The sequence below is a fragment of the Notolepis coatsorum genome, assembly GCF_963971535.1.
Source record: "Notolepis coatsorum genome assembly, chromosome: 10".
Classification (NCBI taxonomy): Eukaryota; Metazoa; Chordata; class Actinopteri; order Aulopiformes; family Paralepididae; genus Notolepis; species Notolepis coatsorum.
This window is the reverse complement of record NC_140174.1, coordinates 5,560,751-5,578,573: the sequence shown is the minus strand read 5'-3', so window position 1 is coordinate 5,578,573 and position 17,823 is coordinate 5,560,751. Positions and strand designations below refer to the sequence as shown.

Sequence of the window (17,823 nt, the reverse complement as noted above, 5' to 3'; positions counted from 1 at the left end):
AAAAGAAAAGTTTGCCTAATTTGACTCCCAGTGAAAAGGTCTGTGGAAAAGAGTGGCCCATTCGTTATTACCATTGTATGACCACTGTAGCCTAGCACAGTATATAGCAGCAAATACCAATGGGTGTCTCTGCAATGACACTAGGTCTAAAACCAGCCAGGCACCTTGCCAGCCTGTAAACTACTGCATACCCCTAACTGGCACACGCAAAAGCCACCTGCCAGACAGTAAACCACAAGATATCTGAAGGGGTGTCACCAAGGAGGACTCTAGACCCTGGCAGGTCAGGCAAGCAAAGCAGTATTATAATTATAATAATAATAACTTTATTGGTATAGCACCTTTCATACAGGGGATTGCAGTTCAAAGTGCTTTACATCAGTAAGAAATATAAAATCAGTGTAAAACAAGCAGCAGGAGCAAAGCATAAAGTGGGATAAAATAATGCAGATATATGAATCATATCAGAGCCTCACGTTCCAATAGGCTTCTTGAATGTCTGTAATCTGTTACAAAACATGATCAAGGTCATCGTGTGCACCCAGTGGATAGTGGGGCGTGGAAATAAAAGTAAAAATAATAGCAAGGGTAAAATGAGCAGACATATAAAATCACAGTTTTTCACATTAGGATCTAACGTTCCAACATCATTCCCATAATTCAACCTTCAACCCATGTCCCCTTCTTGGGGGCTACAATCCCTGCATGTAGACATACAGTACGTCATCATAGCAGGTCAGCTGAGGAGACACTGTGTCAGTTTGTAAACAAATAACACACACTCCATTCTTGGCTGCTCGATGGACGGCGGTGGTATTTGGGGGGGTAGGCTGTCGAAACTAATTTAGCAAGCAACTTGCTAGTATACAGTAGTTGAGACTATGTGTATTCGTAGACTATAACGTTATCAGGTATTTCCAACTCCCAGGCCAGCGACTTCTTACGTTGCTATGAGCAAAAGAGACGAGTCTGTCCACGGGTAATGTTAACCCTTTCACTGCCACATGACAGCCGGTTAACCCTTTCACTGTGACAATACAGAAGGTTAGCCCCTTTACTATCACACAACCGACAGCGATGCTCCATCATTAGCATCATTAGCTCCGCAAATGCGGAGCTAATGATGCTAATGATGGAGCATCGCCGTCGGTTGTGTGATAGTAAAGGGCTAACCTTCTGTCGTGTGGCAGTGAAAGGGTTAAAGAAAGGTTTGTTTTAAGTTTGGTCGCACTGTGTTGCACTGCTGCGGTCAGGCAAGCGCTACCGGAGTCTCATGGCCAGTACAGAGAGACTCAAAAGGGGCTTCTATCTATATACAGCCAGGAGTTCAAAACATTGAATCCCTATTGATTTGATTGACATTTTGTATTAACAGATTGCAGAATGGGTACAATAACAGTATGGCTCAATACACACAATTGTTAAGGGGATGCTGCAGACCAGAGAAAGACTTTCTTCTTGTTTATACATCAGGGTCCCCCATTTTCAATTCATAATGAGTTGAAATGAATGAATACAAATCTGATCCAATCACAAGTTCTGAACTCCTGGGCCGATCAGGATGTTCGATGACTCTATGCGACACTAACCCACCCACATATCCATTCATTGCACATACATCCACATGCACACACTCACCTTAACATTCACTTTAAACCATTTTAACACACCCTATTGTATATTTATTACAAATGTATTAAAATATTTGCACTATACATCTTTACATAGTTTTGCATTTTGTACTTTATTTTGTACTTTAGTTCCTACTTTAATTAGTATATTGTATATTTTGTATAGTGTTTGGTCTCTTTATTCTTTTTACTGTATGAAGCACAATCTCAGGGGGCTCATACAGAACCAAGTTTTGTACTGTAATGTACATGTGCCTTATATGTGACAATAAAGCAAAACTTGAACTTGAATATGGAATAAGGGATGTGTAACAGGTTCATCTTTAGTTTGTATATTTGTTTGGTCTTTATTCTTTTTACTTTTTTACTGTATGAAGCACAATCTCATACAGCTCATACAAAACCAAGCATTTCACTGTAATGTACATGTATACCTTATATATGTGACAAATAAAGCAAAACTTGAAACTTAAATAAGCAAAGTATACTCAAAGTATATTCAATGTACAGTGTCTTCATCAAATGTATATACTCTCTTTTTTATACTATTTTTTTTGTATCACAAACAGTACTGTATTTGTAGATCTGGTATGTCATAAATGTATAGTCAGATGTAGCAGTACTGTCTATCTGTAAGTCATGTATGTCATTATATGTTATGATGAATTGAAAACGGGGGACCCTGATGTAAACAAGACGAAAGTGTTTCTCTGGTCTGCATCCTTCCCCTAAACAATTGTATTTGAGCCGTACTGTACTGTACCCATTCTGCAATTGTGCAAAAATACAGTTTTCAATCAAATCAATCAAAACGTAAATAAATCTAAGATAAAAATAATAACATAATAAAAAGTCTCACCTGTGGCCGGTGACGTCAGGTCAGGTCAGGTGAGGTCAGGACAGGGAGCGCAACAGAGACAGCAGCAGTGAGTCGGTACAGTCGGTCCGGTCAGGTGCCTTGTTGTTTCAGAGAGTAGTGGGGGACGGGGTCACATACCAGCTCCCTTCAGGTAATAATTGCTCTCTAATAAATACAAAAATAAAGTTACACGGTCGTAACTTTGCTGTTGTAAAAACATCGTGGCCGCTGTACTGTTGTTCCGCTGCTCCGTGTCGCCGCTGCGGTGAAGAGAAGACGAGAGGAGACTCCAGCTGCACAGAGCAGAGGCGCGCGCCCGCAGGACGGAGTTTGACAGCTCGCGCACGCGCACCATAAAGGCTCCTCCCCCCTGGCTCCTCCCCCTCAAACCCTGTCGTCATGTCAAAAGGCTCCTCCCCCTGATTGATTGATTGATTGATTGATTGATTGATTGATTGATTGATTGATTGATTGAAAACTTTATTAACAGATTGCAGAATGGGTACAATACAGTACGGCTCAATACACACACTTGTTAACCCTTTCACTGTGACAATACAGAAGGTTAACCCTTTACTATCACACAACCGACGGCGATGCTCCATCATTAGCATCCTTAACTTAAGGGGATGCAGACCAGAGAAAGACTTTCGTCTTGTTTACATCAGGGTGCCCCGTTTTCAACTCATCATAACATATATGACATACATGACATACAGATAGACAGTACTGCTATGATATCTATACATTTATGAGTGACATACCAGATCTACAAATACAGTACTGTTTGTGATACAAAAAGTGTCTAAAAAAGAGAGTATATACATTTGAGGGGGAATAAACTACATTGGAGGAGGTTGGGTAGGTGGGGTGGAGGGGGGGGGGGGGGGGGGGGGGTTGGGTAGGTGGGGTGGGGTCAGGTCAAAAGGCTCCTGCTGGAGTTAATAGCACCCTATAGTCCAGTAATAATGTTATAAATTGCAACAAAAGCTATTTTACTTGTATCGTACCCCTACAGACGTCCTCTTTGACATGAAAAAAGTATTGAATGAATAATCCCAAAGAGACAAAAGGGCCCACTTGACCTCTCACCCCAATAATATATCGGAATGAAAATGGTATGGATACCCACGAGTCTCTGTGTGCTAATCACATGCCGTTTTAGACAAGAACCAAGCAATGTATTGCATGCAGTATAGCCTACAAATGTGTTTAAAAATGGTGTATTTTGATATTATGTCTTGGAATTGCATAATATTGGGTATGAATGGAAAGCTGAGACCCTTGTGTTTCCAATCAATGAGCACAATTGTATTCAGATGTGTGATGATGATGTTAGTTTCCCATAGCAGCCATTTCATGATTGTAGTGTAGTGAGACAATCTTTTTTAACTTGACCTCACCAATGACCCCCTTGTGGCCTCTAGGATAATCACAGCCTCATGAAACGTTACAACCACAAACTGGAGACCTGGGGCTAATGTATGGCTTTCCTATAGGTTTATTGACAATGAGCAATTTACAGAACAGAAGTACTCGTCCCCCAATTATTGCCAAAATCTCCAAATGTCAAAGTATTTTTTATACTAAATCACAACATGAATTGTTCTATGGTGTTTCTCAAGGTCCTGGTGTCTTTAATGTGGTATTTTGGATGGATTTCTTTATCATGTTTATATATTTTAGAGTTGTCAAACATTTTTACTAGTGCTGTCAAATAGATAATTTTTTTTTTACTAATTAATCTCACAATTTTCTGTAATGAATCTAGATTAATCTAGATTAAAAATAGCATTTTTCAATTTAAGACCGAAGCATGTAACAGATATTTACTTGAGTAAAATCATGGAATTAATGTAAAATCAACACAAAGAAAGTATATTTAGATTCAAATACTATTTTAATAGTATTTTAATAGTAATATAAATCATATTAACAACAAAAATGTGTTCCATCTTCATGTCAGATGATTTTCAAAAAGGTGCATGAGTCGATGCAAAAAAAGAACAAGCAAAGATACTGCTGAAAGTTCAGAACGTTGAAGATTTTTCACTCCATAGATTAATCTAGATACATTTATTTTAATGCTTTAATTAATTTAAATGAATCTCCAAAGTTAAAGCATTAATTTTGACAGCCCTAATTTTTACATTTTGCATCCAAATATGTGTATAATGCCTACAGTGCCTAGTACAAAATTATCCCACTAGCTCCCCCTCACCGTCTCGAATCATAGGTCTATGGACCATCAGAGGGACCCCCCAGGGACCCCCCCCCCCCCCCCCCCCCCTCACAACAAAATTGAGACGTACTGTAACGTTACTGAGCGTGATCATGACGGCGATCACCACACTTTGACCGACATGAACAATGTAGACTCGTACAGTCACCGACATATCGCTTAAAAGTAGGGATGTCCGATATTATCGGCCGATATCGGCATTAAAATGTGATATCGGAAAATATCGGTATCGGTTTAAAAAATAATTATTTTATTTTTTATTTATTTACATTTCTATAACCTTTATTTACCCAGGCAAGCAAGTAAGAACAAATTCTGATTTTATTTATTGTCAAAAGTATGCATAATGTTGTGTTAATTCCACAACAAGAGATATGTAATGTTAATTACCTGAAATTATAAAATTTTTGGAGGGGGGGGGGGGGGGGGGGGGAAACCCTGCATATATCGGTATCGGTTGATATCGGTATCGGAAATTAAGAGTTGGACAATATCGGTATATCGGTATCGGTAAAAAAGCCTAGGATCATAATATTTAGGTGATTTTCAAAACTTCCCCTTCATACAATTCCTTAGGACTTTTTTTTCCTTCTCATTCAGAACATAAATAGACCCACATTTGGAGCAGAGATACATAGATAGAATTATGTGAGAAACAAATGAATACATGAAAACATGAAAAGGTTTTTCACTTTTGAAATGTCATGATCGATGACCCATAGCTTACTTCAGTCGGCCTCTCGGTTACTTATTTACTGGTGACATCTGCTGGTAAAGAATTGCTATTTAGGCTGCCGTGTGTGTGCAGCAGGACACCTAGTGCTTTTGGAAGAGTGGATTACGTTACATTGGATTAGTTGAGCATTATTGCACTTAAATTACTTAAATTAGTACCCTTTTGCTAATTGCTTTGGTGTATTTTGTATACATTTGTATAGAATTCGCAAGTCAAGGGGGGGGGGGGGAAACAACATTTAATTGGTGAAATCACTGTTACCATGGGCACCAATGAGGGTGTTGATTTCAACCAGTAGAGGGTAGATTGAGCCATATTTACTGTTTAATGTAGATTAGATTAAAATGTATCGTCATTATACAGCACAAGTACAATACAACGAAAATAGGTTTGGCATCCAACCAGAGTGCAAATGTATAGCAGTAAAGTGCAACAGCAATAGATTAAACTTGGTACAAAATATACAAAATGAGTACTACTGAATGTAGTGCTAATCAGATGTATGTACAGAGTTGTATTATATAAATAGAGACAGTATGACTACTACTGACCGGCAGCATAACTAATAAGAGTAGGATATGTACAGAATGATAGATATAGTAAGGGACTATGTGCAGGTACAGACAGAGGATAGGTATTATGCAGTGTGAATAAATATATATATAGTTTAAACAGCAGTATAGTACATGCTATCATACATAGCTAAGGGTTATGTGTAGGTGTACAGCAAGTATATGAGTGATGTTACCACATTGCATGGAATTTTTTTAATATACCAATGTATTAGAGCTACAGTATAACAATACTTAATAATAATGACTAATTATCAATAGCAAATAGCAATTACCACAACAGGCATCCCAGACACCATGACAGTGGACCAGCGTTGTCCAGCTTGCAGCTAATGCTGACAAACATTTATGTATAACACATTGCATTGCAATTTTAACAACAGCAACACATTTATAACAATTTCACCTCAATTAAAGTTGAGACAATAGCCTGTTAAGGTGACCTTCGGGGGGGCGACAGTGGCCCGGGAGGTAGAGCAGTCGTCTGGTAATCCGGAGGCTCCCGGTTCGATTCCCACTCCTCCCGGGCAGCGTGTCGATGTGTCCTTGAGCAAGACACTTAACCCCTAATTGCTCCCAATGAGCAGGTCGGCACCTTGCATGGTCGCCTCCGCCGTCTGTGTGTGAATGTGTGAGTGATTGGGTAAAATGTGAGGAACAAATTGTAAAGCGCTTTGGATAACCATTTACCTTTCCATAGTGTAGGCCAATGCTGTATGATTTAAGTATTTCACAAAAATGGCAGTATAAAACCAGTGAGAAAATAAAAACAATACATTGATATTGGTATACAGTAGAGTAGACCCGTTTACTATTCATAAACAATGATGATGTTTGTAGGCAAAACGTTTCCTAAGCCAAAGTGCGCGTCCTTTGTGGACAGACTCCAGGGACAGTCAGAATTAAACCATGTGATGTCCAACCTGTCCGTGCAACTGCACAATCACTGTATAATATACTATCCATATTACGGCATAAAATATTCCATCCTCGGGAAGTGTGGATAATGAGGGACTTCTGACAACGGCGCTTACGTAACAAGATGAATTAATGAATGAATGACCTTTATTTATATAGCACCCTTCACAGCACGAATGCACAGGGTGCTTTACACTACAGCTTAATATAAAAACACAATAAAACAAAATCAGAAATAAATGACAACAACAAACAGCAGTTAAAAACAGTGAAACCAAATAGAAAAAGTAGAATAAAATAATTTGGATAAAATCATGAGTCACTAATTAAAACAAAACGATAGAGTAGTGAGGACAAGAAAAAGTGCCTATGTGTGACCAAACGCCTGTCTGAACAAATGTGTTTTTATTTTTATTTGAATTTTTTTTTGATGGTATCTAAGGCCGTGAACATGTAACTCATTACTCATGTGAGGTGTTAGAACCACCAGAGAAAGAATACTATGTGCCTGGCAGCAGGGGTGTAGCTGGAGATTCTGGGCCCCATGAAATAATCTATTTGTGGGCCCCCAATCCATGCAAGCGCACGTTAGCACGCAAACTTAACAACTTTGGGGCATTTATTTATTGATGAAAACGCATAATATGGTTTTTACCTATTTCTTTTTATAATACAGGCAATTATACTTTTGAGTCATCTACATTAACTTACTTTAGGATAATAATAAAACCCTATTAATAAAAAGATAATAATAGTGTTCTCTGGGCCCCCCCTCCCCCAGTGCTGGGCCCTTGGAATCATCCTAACCCCCCCTCCCCCCCAGCTACTTCCCTGCCTGACAGTGACCTAGGACAGTGGTTCTCAACTGGTCTAGCCTCGGGACCCAACATTTTCCTTAGTCATTAAGTCGCGACCCAAAATTTTGAACCACTATGATTTATGTAAAAAAAACGAATGGGATAACTGGGGATGTTAGAGTCAAGAGAGTCAAGAGTTTTTAATTGTCACGGCATACAGGTATACAATGAAATGCGGGTGGTCTTGCCCGCAACGATGTGCAATACAGTGGTACAACATATAATAGAATCAAAAAATTGAAAACAACATTGTGCAGTAACAGGTAACATGGAGTGACATCTCGGTATCTGTACATAGTTATTTACAGAGCATATGGGACATGCTAGTTAGCTTTTGTAGTGCAATACACTGTTCCTGTTATTCTAATTCTAATTTAAAGTGTCCTTTCCTTTGGCCATAAGTGTGCGTGTGTGCGACATGAGTGTGTGCCCGCTCATGTTAAAGTGTTAAGTGGCTGCTAGTGTGTGAGCGTGCACAGCGTGCGTGTCGTGTGTGTGTTCATGTGTGCTTGTGTGTGGATATTTCAATGTTCTGAGCACTCAATGTTCATTGTTCATGGCTCTGATGGCCTGGGGGAAGAAGCTGAGCCTAAGCCGCTCTGTCCTAGTAGCTGGGGTTCGCAGGCGTCTGCCTGACCTCAGCAGCTGAAACAGGCTGTTATTGGGGTGGTGAGGGTCTTTCATTATCCTGCAGGCTCTGGATTTGCACCTCTTGTTGTATAGAACCTGCAGGGGGGGTAGTGCAATACCCGTGGTACGCTCGGCTGAGCGCACCACTCTCTGTAGGGCCTTCTTGTCCTGTGTTGTTTGCTCCTGACAAGAGTCTCAAAGTCTGGGGTGATGGTAGACAAAACAACTCTGAGGTCATGCTCAATCTGTTCCTCCGCTTTGTCTTCAGCTGGACCAGAACTGAGAAGCCACTTTCACAAAGATAGGTAGTGCAAAACTAATAATTTTTTTGAATTTTTTTTTACACATCCGCGACCCACTCAAAATGGCCCCGCGACCCACTTTTGGGTCGCGACCCACCAGTTGAGAAACACTGACCTAGGACACAGATGGGAAGTGGCTTGGGCCCCTCAGAGTCTGCTGAAGAGGAAACGTGAGGGGAAACACGGGTCTGAAACAGGTTAACCTTTTCAACTCTGGTGGAACCGCGACGTTGACCCAACTCAAACCTTGCCGTTTTTTCCTCGATCCTCTAATGCGGTTCTCAAACTACGGGTCGCGACCCAAAGTGGGGTCGTGGGTATAGGTGACAGACAGTGGGGTCGCGCATTGGCAAGTAAAAAAAAATGTGGCTAAATATGCCTCGTTTTATAAATGTGTATTGATAACATAGTGCCGTAATAAAATGTTCTAATAAATAATATGCATGATCAAGTTCAACAACGTGTGCTTTTATTTTGATATTCCTTAATAATTCCACATTGAAATTACGCAATGCATTAAGTGTGGGGTCCCCAAAAAGAGATTCCTAAATAAAATGGGGTTGTGGTATAAAAAAAAATTGAAAACCCCGATCACAACTGTTGCTTTCCTGTCCGAGGGAACTGCTGTGATTGGAGGATCAAGAAAAGAGGGTGGGTTCCACCAGAGTTGAAAAGGTTAACCTGTTTCAGACCCATGTTTCCCGTAATAAATAAATATAAATACTTTATTTGTATCCTGAGTCAATACCATGCAAGTTTAAAACATCTTTTATTTGATTCATTGAGCATCTATAGGTCTATAAATAGCAATATATTGATAGAACCACCATTTCAGTATGTTATCACATTACCATTACTAATTAGAACATCGCAAGTATATAAAGTACAATAAGTTAATTATGAATGCATTATAAGATGAAATTATACATTGTGAATTAGTTAGGACTGTTAATCTATATGACTGTCTTAAATGAATGAATCAAGTATTTCATCAAAGTGGGAAAAATATATTAAATTAGATGGGTTACAATTTATTTAACATACTTAGGTGTTATTCATAAACCAAAGTAGTTAAAATTGTATTTCCTGTCAGAAACGGGTCCCCCAATGCAAGTTGGTGATTTCATTGGCTTTTTTTTTTAGTTGTATCAATTAAATACTGTAGGAGTTGAATCAACTAAATAGGAGTGATGCAGACTTGATACAACATCAAGCCAATGCAAAAAGCCTGCTTGAAATGACAAGATGAGACAACTTGCAGGGTGGAGCCACTCTCCCACACTATGCCGGTACGCGTGAATATTAAGGGGCGCGGCCAATCAGAGAAAAGCCGAACACAAGTTGGTTGCCTTTAATATTCACGCTGCCGGCACGTCACAGCCTGCAAAACAAGTTTGACATTGTGGAACGTTGTCCAACTTTCCGCGTAGGAGTGTGGGGTGGAGCTGCTTCAGAATACTGGTGCACGTGTAGTCATTTTTATTATGGATGCCATTTGTCTCCCATTCAGTATTTACTTGAGTCGGTTTTATTTTTGGTCACAATTGAGTACAATGTACAGAAAAACAGTAATTTGGGACATAACTGACACAAGCTTTATTGGTATTAGTGCCTCAAAGGCACTAAAAACCAAATTACAAACATCTCAAAACAAACTGGTCAGACTACTGCTTGACCTGACTCCTAGAACCCACCTCACCCCTGCCCACTTTGACAACCTATAGGATGGCTTAGAGTAGACGACAGGGTACAGCAACTTGCAATGGGCCTGGTCTACAAGATACACTACACGACCAAGGTACCCATGTACATGTCAAAATACTTCCCAAAGGTCAGTGAATACCACGATCACAAGTAACACCAGAGGGAGCTCCACAAATCATGTTAAACCCAGATTCGGCTCAAACAAGGGACTAAACACGTTTCGCAATTATGCCACATCAATGTGGAACGCCCTACCCAAAGCTGTAAAGGAATGTGAATCACTACCCACTTTCAAAAACACTCTCAAAGAATACCTACGGGAGACTGCAATTCTAAACTGGCCCCTGTAAATGTCCTAACACAACTCCCTCCAATGTACAGTAAAAATGACCAAGTATGGTCTTGTCAATATTCCAATGTACAGTTTTGATTGTACAGTTGTACAGTGTCCCCCACCCACCCCTCCTACCCAACCTCCCCCCCACTCCTACCCAACCTCCCCCCCCCCCCACCCACCTCCAATGTACAGTACCCCCTCCTACCCCCCCCCACCTACCCAACCTCCTCCAATGTACAGTTTCTACGTCAAATGTATATACTTTTTCTCTGGACTCTTTTCGTATCACAAACAGTACTGTATTTGCAAATCTGGTATGTCATAAATGTATAGATGTAGCAGTACTGTCTATCTGTATGTCGTGTATGTCATATATGTTATGATGAATTGAAAATGGGGGACCCTGATGTAAACAAGACGAAAGTCTTTCTCTGGTCTGCATGTATGTATGTATTGTATGTATTGAGCTGTACTGTACCCATTCTGCAATCTGTTAATAAAGTTTTCAATCAATCAATCAACCAATCAACCAATCAACCAATCAATCAATCAATCAATCAATCAATCAATCAATCAATCCACATTCATTAATTTGCTCCCCCGCAATCTCCTCCCCGATTTCAATGTAACGCGGAAGTGCAGGACGTCACATCCGGCTGAAAACACTCCTATGTTATTTGCATAGCAGTGTTGCGTAGTGGGATTATGGCATTAAAGTGGCATTAAATGTTTCTTATTACCTCTATTGGTTACATTCTATAAATTAATATATCCATATATTATCGGACGCTAAACGCATGTTGCGTGAGAGCACCATCTTAATTAAACACAGAGACAAATATTATGAATAGTCTCTGCTAAACCCACCACGACCGAGGATGAGCTCTCCGCCGCTCGGGTCGCAGCATCGTCCTCTCCGCCTTCACCGTCAACGACGCCTCTGGGGAGGCGCGCAGGCGCGGAGGACGCTCCTCCAGCTGAGCCTGGTGAAGTCCAGCCAGAGCCGCTGTACAGCTCCTCGGGCTTTTGTTCCGTCGCGGCGCACTGCGACGGAGGAATGCCCCTGCCTCTGTCGGGTTCAGCAACACTGACCCAATGGCTCTTTTCAGAGTCACCCACTTTGTTTTGAGAGAAATGGAAACCTCTGGCATATATCATGGAGACATGCAGCCAAGCAAGGAGTCCAGAGTCTGCTGTCTCTCCTCCCTGAAATGTGTGCTGTTCTCCCTGTCCTGGATGTGTATATAATCAGATAGTAGTGACAATTATTAGTATTATTAAATAATGACATTATGTAAAAAGGTATCAGATTGCAGTATGAAGGAAACAAATGGGGAACGCCGGTAATGTGTCGCAGTACAACATTTGGATATAATATATTGTAGGCTATGTAATGTATTAATGTAGGCATTAGGCTCACTAGCTACGCCTTTCCGTTCCTTTTAAATCCTTTCGTGTTCCACTTCGACCAAACACCGATCATTGAGTTAACGGGCAACCTTTATGTATTGTGTATGTGTATTGATTTACAGAACAAGATAAATGTGGTGCTTTTCTCAAAACAATGCGGAAGTGAAAGCAGCCTGTCCATGGTTGTAACTGTTTAAGTTTTGTAAGCCTAGTGTAATATTTGAGAATGTATTCATGTTGCATTTCTTATTTATTTGTTATTTAATTTGCTACAATTTATAGTACCTTTATTTTGACGTCTCAGTTATATAGTGTCCCGTTGGCGTGTAGTCTTTCACCAACGCACTTGCCGTTTTCCGCGATCTGATTGGCCACTGACGTTTCTCTCATCGCCAATCGCGTGACGCCTATAGTTCTATCACTGGTTAAGCTTGGCGACTCTTTCGAAGTTGGTTAAGGTTAGAGGAGTTTATCTTTAGAGCAGGGGGATAGATAGACCACCAGCCCTGATTCCAAACTCTAACCTTAACCAACTTCGAAAGAGTCGCCAAGCTTAACCAGTGATAGAACTAGGCGTTAGCTAGCTAGCTAGCAGGCTGTTAGAGGCAGAAATAGGCGTAACGCGATTGGCGCTGAGAGAAACGTCAGTGGCCAATCAGATCGCGGAACCCAAACGCGGAACTGCAAGTGCGTTGGTAAAAGACTACACACGTGGGAAACACTCATTATGTTAGACTACTACTACTATGACGTTTTTAATGCAAAACAGTGTTTCTGTTATTTTCATTCAGACTGTATACCACACAGAGTCACTATTGCACTGAAACCAATGACTGGGCCTAACAAAATTATTTAAATTCGATACATTTCTAAATGAAAGTTAATAGTCAATTAATACATTATGGGTTGGATTCACATATTGATAGGCCTACAATTAAATATGTTGATGGGTGTCATGCTGTAATGAATTATGGGATCCATGATGGTTTAGCTCAATCCCTCTCATAGTTACATCTGATTGTATGTTCATCATGTAGGCAGGGGCGTGCACAGACAATTTGGGGGGCAGGGGCCCAAGTGTGTGTGTGTGGGGGGGGGGGGGGGGGTACTTTCTAATTTGATAAGGCCTATTTTTTTCATGGATAGTAGTATACAACTAACAACTAACCTTCGTACTGTCCTCTGTCATGCACTCTTCCTAATATACTAACATTAATAATAATAATAATAATAATAATAATAATAATAATAATAATAATAATAATAATAATAATAATAATAATAATAATGGATTCAATTTGTACCGCGCTCTACAATCGTGAGAATCTCAGAGTGCTACAGGAGATAAAGACAAAAGTTAAATAAATAAAACAATTTAAAATTAATAAAAACAATTAAAAAGACTAACAACCAGTGAAATGGAAGAACCTAAGAGTAAAATAAAATAAAAATAATAGTAAAATGAATAGAAGTAAAAATAAACATAAAAGAAAATTCAGGCAAAAGCCTTGTTAAAAAGAAATGTTTTTAGGCCCCTTTTAAAAACCTCGACGGATTGTGGTGCTCTCAGGTGGATGGGGAGAGCATTCCAAAGTCTGGGTGCGGCAGAGCAGAAGGCGCGATCGCCCATGGAGTGCAGCTTAGTCCTGGGGGCTTTGAGGAGGTAGGCTGTGCCGGAGCGGAGCGAACGTGAGGAGGACTGGGGGGTGAGGAGTTCCTTGAGATATACTAACTCGACACTGCAGCACTCAGGTTTCAACACTTCAGATAAAAGCGTTCAGCTAAATGACGAAATGGAATGTAAATGTATACATTCCCGTCTTCATATATAAAAATATATATATATATTAAAATATATTATTTTGTAAAAAATGTATTGGGAGGGGCACTTGGGGCAAAAGGGCAGGGGCTCAACAAGCCCCCCTACAGCCCTATATGTGCACGCAACTGTAGGTGTATAACAGGTTCTTAGGTTTACTGTAGCGGTGGCAAGCTGGGACTGGCGGCATTATTATTCTATGCACCTCACTGTAAATCAGTCTCCCCCTAGTGGCCGTTCACAAGCACAGCAGTCTGTCCCTGGGTCACCTCCATTCCAGCATTACCAACCAGGCATACATGGCCAATGCCCCAGGGCCCTGAACCATCGGGGGCCCCAGACCGTATACACATCTGTAAATTGGCCATCGTTACACTCTCGACGAGAAATGAATTGGCTTACACTAATTTACAGAACCCTCCTTGGTCTGACCCCTCCTTATTTGATACACTTGTTAAAAATGGTCATCTACTACCTCTAACACCAGAGCTACTCACCATATATCACTAGATGTTCCCCGTGTTAACTCGTCCTTTGGTCAAACCTCCTTCCAGTTTTCTGCTCCCAGCAGTTGGAAAGAGATGCAAAAGACTTGGACAAAAATGGACAAATTGATCCAACATCACTACTTTTAAGGACTCTCTATCGCAGAGTTGTTTACACACCTGCAACTGTCACCCTGCCTTTTAACTGTGGCTTGTCTGTTCTGCTTCATGTAACATATCGTGTGATTTTATTTTGTTGTTTGTTTGATGTGTGTTTGAATTATTTCCCTGACCGCTCTGTGATGTTTGTATCGTCTGTCTCTATTCTATTTTATTTTATCGATTTTTTTTGTCCCCTTTCCCCCGTTACCCTTCGAGAGGCCCTTTTGTCGTCTCACCAGGCCGTCATTGTAAATAAGAATTTGTTATTCATTGACCTGCCTGGTTAAATAAAGGTTCAATAAAGGTTCAATAAAAATAAAGGTCCATCAAAGGTCTCGATTGATTGCGTCATCATTAACTGCACCATCTCGCTCATTTGAATAGGAATACATGTCCATGTAGCATTCTTTTATTTGAAAGGGCCCCAATTTTGTCAGATTCCCTTAATGAAAATAGTTATTTTTTAGCTATTGCTATTTTATTGATGTTGCTAATAGGACACTGATAATGTAACTCCTGTAGGCTGTACAGTATGGAGGAGGTGCCAATAAGAATCAGAATCTGAATAATCCGACCACCAGCACCTCCAAAGAGCTAAAAGCATTATATCGGTTACATTTGATGTGGAAGGATTCGATTCGATTCGATTAGATTCAAATGTATTGTCATCATACAGCACAAGTACAGTACAACGAAAATAAGTTCGTCATCCATCCAACCAGAGTGCAAATGTAACAGTAAAGTGCGATACAATGTACAGGTGATTAAACTGGGTATAAAATATATACATGAGTACTACTGAGTAATAGTGCTAATCAGATGTATGTACAGAGTTGTAGTATTAATATGTACAGTGATACAGGTATAAAGACACTATGGTAGTAAATCAGACAGTGACAGTGGCTCGGGAGGTAGAGCAGTCGCCTGGTAATCCGGAGGTTCCCGGATTCAGGTTCACGTTCAACGCCGAAGAGAGCGTTTCTCTCCACTTCCGTTCAGGTCACTTGCTTCTCCTCGACGCCTCCCTCCTGCGCTCCGCCTGCCACCGCCGCCCCCTGCCGGCCACCGCCAACTAGCCCCACAGGAAGAACTGGGTGAATGTGAATATGATTCAGTTAAGTGTTTATAATCCATATTCCAGCCGGTGAGAGAAGGAGAAACTCGCGTCATTGTTCAGGAGAATATCAAGGGAAACTGGTTAACATGTCTTCGTGCACAAAGGGGAGATAAAAGGTTAAGTCAGCACTTCTGAATAATAGTTGAATATTCAGGATGCTACATGTGGTTCCTCCCAGTGCCACTCTATGTCATTTTCAAGCAGCTTCCTTAACGGTGCACTGACATCTGACAGATTTGGTATGAACTTGGCGAGATATTGAGCCATACCATTGAACCTGAGCAGGTCCTGTTTGTTCTGTGGTGGGGGTATTTGTGTCACTGCTCTCACCTTCTCCCCGTCTGGTTGCAGCCCACTGGCGCCGAGTATGTGTCCTATGTATCTTATTTCACTTGTCCTGACAGCGCACTTGTTCCTGTTCAGTTTCCAGTTGTATTCCCTTGCTCTGTCTAACAGTTTAAGCACCCTGCGGTCGTGCTCTTCCTTGGTGTCTCCCCATACAAGCATGTCATCTATGATGTTTACGACACCTTCTAGACCTTCAATCATCTGCGCTATTGCCCTTTGAAACACCTCTGGCGCAGATGAAATACCAAACGGTAGACGTAAGAATCTGTACCTACCTATGGGAGTGTTAAAGGTGCATAGCTTTGAACTTTCTTCGTCAAGCTTTATTTGCCAAAAACCCGGATTAGCGTCCAACACTGAGAAGAACTTGGCGTTTTTGACAACCTAGGATGGCTTAGAGTAGACGACAGAGTACAGCAACTTGCAATGGGCCTGGTCTACAAGATACACTACACGACCAAGGTACCCATGTACATGTCAAAATACTTCCCAAAGGTCAGTGAATACCACGATCACAACACCAGAGGGAGCTCCACAAATCATGTAAAACCCAGATTCGGCTCAAACAAGGGACTAAACACGTTTCGCAATTATGCCACATCAATGTGGAACGCCCTACCCACAGCCGTAAAGGAATGTGAATCACTACCCACTTTCAAAAACACTCTTGTACAGTTGTACAGTAAATGACCAAGTATGGCTTTGTCAGTATTCCAATGTACAGTGTCCCCCACCCACCCCCTACCCAACCCCCCCCCCCCCACCCACCCAACCAACCCCACCCCACCTACCCAACCTCCTCCAATGTACAGTTTCTACGTCAAATGTATATACACTCTTTTCTGGACACTTTTTGTATCACAAACAGTACTGTATTTGTAAATCTGGTATGTCATAAATGTATAGATGTAGCAGTACTGTCTATCTGTATGTCATGTGTGTCATATATGTTATGATGAATTGAAAATGGGGGACCCTGATGTAAACAAGACGAAGGTCTTTCTCTGGTCTGCATCCCCTTAACAATTGTATGTATTGAGCTGTACTGTACCCATTCTGCAATCTGTTAATAAAGTTTTCCATCAATTCAATCAATCAAGGTATGCTGAAAAAGGAGCAACCACTCACACATACTGTAGGGACTGAATAAATATTTGCAAAACGGTCAGGAGTACCCGGGTTAATTTGGGGAGACGATATTGGAGTATGTGCAAAAATTTAGTAGTGTTTTGGGGAGCAAATGTTTTAATGTCCAGTATATTTTCTGAACAAGCATACTCTGATGTACTAAAGTAACAGTATTTCTACATTTATTTAGTAATTTATGTAAGTAGTCTTTCAATTTCTAATGTACTATAACACCTTACATCATGTTTTTATCTGATCTGAGAATACGTATAATCAGGGTTGGGAAGCAATGGTTTAGGCTACATGTAATGGAATAACAATTATGTGATAAAAAAAAATATATATATATATATAATCACAATAATCAGATTGCAGATATGATTACTTGTTGGATTACTACAAGAAACATGTTAAAAAGGTAGTTGCAGTAGATAATAACATTGAAATTCCAATAAATTGACAATACGATTGTTTGTTTAGCTTCATATTCTGTGGGTGTTGGAGGTAAAGTTATTAAAAGTAATCAGATTACATTGCTGAGTAGGTATTATCTAATGGATTACGTG

At 40.5% G+C, this 17,823-nt stretch overlaps 1 protein-coding gene across 1 annotated transcript in view; it reads right to left on the bottom strand.

Annotated features, from left to right (window-relative positions):
• The window catches only part of LOC311235011 (CASK interacting protein 2), a 103,031-nt gene extending 100,287 nt beyond the window's left edge, over positions 1–2,744 (bottom strand). Inside the window, 1 exon segment of the mRNA XM_084322323.1 lies at positions 2,491–2,744. The gene's annotated coding sequence lies outside the window, so the exon portion shown is untranslated.
• Between the last annotated feature and the right edge of the window lie 15,079 nt (positions 2,745–17,823).